At 41.4% G+C, this 4,616-nt stretch overlaps 1 protein-coding gene across 7 annotated transcripts in view; it reads right to left on the reverse strand.

Moving 5' to 3' along the window:
• EFCAB7 (EF-hand calcium binding domain 7) overlaps positions 1-4,616 on the reverse strand; it is a 56,263-nt gene that overhangs the window by 3,854 nt on the left and 47,793 nt on the right. The window lies entirely within an intron of this gene.

Consider the following 4,616-nt stretch of genomic DNA (forward strand, 5'->3'; position numbering starts at 1 on the left):
GGGGTATCAGGCTGGCGGGGGTGGCAGTTGGGGGGGAGCAGGCCGGCAGGCAGAGGGGTTAGGGGCAATCAGGCAGGCAGTCAGGCAGGTGAGTAGTTAGGAGCCAGCAGTCCCGGATTGCGAGAGGGATGTCCGACTGCTGGTGTAGGCCCAATCCCTGTAAACCAGCAGTAGAACATCCTTCGAGGGGTCCCAGATTGGAGAGGGTGCAGGTCGGGCTGAGGAACACCCCCTCCCCCGTGCACGAATTTCATGCACCAGGCCACTAGTTAATAAATAATAATACAAAAAAATAAACTGTGTTTTGCATACTCACAACTGTAACCTACCTTCGTCCTACCCCGTATAATCTGGACCCATTCTACCTATGTATTTATCTTCCTAATACTCTTCCAAAGAAAGTTCTCTGTTTCTGCAAAGCAGATAGTCTCACTCTTTCCTCAACACTTCATATTAACCCTTTCTCACATTTCTCCTTACACTGTTTCCCCTGCTTCGAAAGACTGCCTCTCTGCAAATCTAAATCCTAGTTATCCTTTAAATCCCACACCACATGCTCAAATCCCACATCACAGTCCCCTTCTCCTCATCACAAATCCTTCCCAACTTCTATAGTCCAAACAAACATCAATTATAAGAGATACAAATATAGTAGACTATTGCACATAGCATTAGTACAGCATTATTTAACACTTAATTATTCTCAGATCTCTTTTAAGAGTGTTAATTTTGTCTTTTCAACTAGACCATAAATCCTTGAAAGCTGAGACCATTTTACACTTTCTAGTGGCCCTTACTTGACTAGGAGAGTTGGTTACATAATGTATACTACTCACATTGACTCAATACTCAGCCAAATCTTCAACCCTTTAAGAAATTTATGGCAGACATAAAAATAATGAAAATATCACCCAGGAACTAAAAAAAATAAACCAACAGTTCTAAAAAAAAAAAGAAAGAAAGAAAACCCAGCCATATTGAGCAAGGGTTTATAAAAATTTTTAATTTCTAGAAAACTGTGTCTTTGACTTTAAGAATTTGTGCATATTTTCTCTTGACCTGCAATATCAATAGTAGCAGGGAAGATGGCCAAAGCTAGAAATAACTGGTGTGATAAAAATAGGTTATGGACAGTGGAATATTCTTAATTTGGTAAAATGATAGTCTATAGGATTTCTGATATTGCAATGTTAGTGTAAAGAGTTAAGCAAAATTCTTTGTATTGCTTCAAAACACGATATCTATTATTTAAAATAGTTGAGTTTGAGTGAAGACTTTTATTAACAAACTAAATAAATTATTTCGTAGCCAAATAATGCTCTATCTGTATAAATCTCCAAACATTTGCTTTAATAATATTTTAAGAGAAAAACAATTATCTCAAGCCTTTACACTATTTTCCAAGAACCTCCACTCCAATAGAATATTCTTTTCCACATCCTCAAAAGATGCCAGGATTCTCCTCTCTTTGCATGCTGTTTCCCAGCCCTTTCCTCCCCCGTCTCCCCGGCCCCCAATATTTTATAGTTTAACCTGGCTCACATTGTTCACCCAGCCCAGGAATTCCATGAGACCCAGTCCCACCTAACTTGTGGGCCCACCCAAACTGTTTCCAGTGGCTTTTCCATGCAAACAGCCTGTCTTGACTCATGCTTTAAACACTCCAAAAACCTCTCAAAGAAGCAGCATCTGGCCTTGGGGTGCCACAAACCTCTTGCTAAGTGGCCCCAGGTCTGGCACTTGTAGCAACCGGCCTTGGTTGGCAGCTTGACCTCTCATGACCACCTCCAAACTCAGCACAAGTAGCAATCATCTTCACACCGCTTTGTAGTTCATGCCTGATGGCCCCGGGCAGCACACAGGTGGCGGTAGACCTTGGCCTGCACTTCCCAGGAGGCCCCAGAACCACCTCCACAAGAGGTAATACTCAAGAGGAAAACTCAGTGGGTATCAGAACCCTGCACAAATAAGTCCTGCTCTGTGGGTTGGGCCCCTGCAGAGATGATACTTCACTCTGGTTCCAACCAGTCCTTGCAGCTAGTCAAGGGTAAATCCCTCCAATTGATGGACCAACAGCAATGAAAGCTCAACTACAACAGGAGGGTATACCCAGGGGGTACACTTGGAGTGCCCAGCTCTGGTGATCAGGGAGGGAAGCTGTGCCACTAGATACTACTGAATACCTACTACATAAAGTTATTTTACCAAGCCTGAGAGACATACCAGCTCTATCTAATATGTAGAAGCCAACATAGGGAGGCTGCTAAAATGAGGAGACAAAGAAACATGTCCCAAATAAAATAACAGGACAAAACTCTAGAAAAAGAACTAAACAAAATGGAGACAAGCAATCTACCAGCTGCAGAATGCAAAACACTGGTTATAAGAATTCTCAATGAACTCAGGGGAAGAGTAGATGAACTAGTGAGAACATCAACAAAGAGATAGGAGACATAAAAATGGAACTAGATAACATAAAAAAAGAACCAGTCAGAAATGAATAATACATTAACTGAAATGAAGAATACATTACAGGGGATTAACAGTGGAGTACATAAAGCAGAGGATCAAATCAGAGATTTGGAAGATAAGAAAGCAGAAAACACCCAATAAGAACAGAAAAAAAGAATCCAAAAATAATGAGGATAGTATAAGGAGTCTCTGGGACAACTTCAAGCATACCAACATTCACATCATGGGGGTACCAGAAGGAGAACAGAGAAAGCAAGGAATTGAAAACCTATGTGAAAAAATAATGACAAAAAACATCCCTTTCCTGGTGAAGGAAATAGACATATAAGTCCAGGAAACACAGAGAGTCTCTAAGAAGAACCCAAAGAGGCCCACACCAATACACATAAATTAAAATGCAAAAAGTTAAAGACAAAGAGAGAATCTTAAAAGCAGAAAGAGAAAGGCAGTTAGTTACCCACAAGGGAGCTCCTATAAGACTGTCAGCTAATTTCTCAACACAAACTTTGCAGGCCCGAAGAGATTGGTAAGAAATATTCAGTGATGAAAAGCAAGGACCTACAACCATAATTACCCTACCCAGCAAAGCTATCATTCAGAATGGAAGGACAGATAAAGAGCTTCCCAAAAAAGAAAAAGCTAAAGGAGTTCAGCTTCACTAAACCAGTATTACAAGAAATGTTAAAAGGTCTTCTTTAAGGTTGGAGCAGGGGTTGGGGGAATAGATGAACAAGGTGAAGGAATTAAGAAGTACAAATAGATAGTTACAGAACAGTCATGGGGATGTAAAGTATAGCATATGAAATATAGTCAATAATATTGCAATAACTATGTATGGTATCAGATGGGTACCAGATTTATCAGGGTGAAAACTTAGTAAGTGATATGGTGACTAGTTATTGGGTTGTACACCTGAAACTAATGTAGTATTGTATGTCAACTGTAATTGAAAAATAAAAAATTATTTAAAGTAAAAAAATAAAAATTAATAAAATGCTCAAAATTATTTGAAGATAAAAAATATTAATAAAATTTTGAGTATATATCTAAAATGTACATGTATTTTAATTTATATACACATACTATTATTCTAATCTATTATTGATATTGTAAAACATACATAAAATGTCAATTGAAAAGGTTGACATCAAGATGAATTGAAAAGAAAGCTGCTTCTGCTTTGTCCTTGCATCCATAATACAGGTAATACTTCCAAACCAAATACACTGTTTATGTATAAGATAGATCATCCAGCTTCAAGAAGCTTGCTGAATATAGTTTCCAACTTTTTGTAGTTGTTGCTGTTAGTGGAGCTGACTGAATGTACAAAGTCATTTACTCTGGGTTTTGCAATGGAAACAAGGTCACTGTCTCCATTACTTTGCTAAAATAACATTTTTGCTGTGATAGATGGGCAAACCACTATGCTTAATTTTCCTTTTAAAATTCAGACATATCCTCTGATCTCTGTCAGTCAGTTTTCTCATTTTGTAGTCTGTGTGATGCCTTAATAAAAGAGAGCTTTTATTTAAATACTAGACCTGGTGTACGAAATTCATGCATGGGTAGGGTTTCTAGGCGTGGCTGACAATAAGGGCCAATCGGGGCTTCTGGCTGCTGGCCAGGGCCTCCCTTCCCCAGCTGCTGGCCACTGGCTGGGGCCTTCCTTCGTTCCGCACCACCCCCTGGTGGTCAGCACACGTCATAGTGAACGATTGGTCTCCCAGTCGAACTCCTGTGGGGACAATTTGCATGATAATTTATATGCAAACTAGAGGCCCAGTGCGCAAAATCGTGTGGGACCCAGACTCCCTCCGCTGCACCATCGTGGGCAGGACCCCAGACTCCCTCCGGCGCATCCACCAGTGGGACCCTAGACCCACCGCACCCACCAGTGGGACCCCAAACCGGCTATGCGTGCCCGCAGGACCCCAGACTCCACCGCCGCCACCGCCACTGTGGGCCTCACGAGTTCATTTGTGCCTGGCTGGTCCCCATTCCTCTCTCCCCAGTGTTGAGTGTCTGAGCTGTTGGCTGCTCTGAACTGTTTGGCTCTTTCCCTTAGTAACAGCTTTTATCTTCTGCCTCAATTCCTCTCCAAGCTCACACCTTTCCCCTGCACACCGCCTCCCCCCGCCACCAGC

Source organism: Myotis brandtii, unplaced genomic scaffold (assembly GCF_000412655.1).
Source record: "Myotis brandtii unplaced genomic scaffold, ASM41265v1 scaffold540, whole genome shotgun sequence".
Taxonomy (NCBI): domain Eukaryota; kingdom Metazoa; phylum Chordata; class Mammalia; order Chiroptera; family Vespertilionidae; genus Myotis; species Myotis brandtii.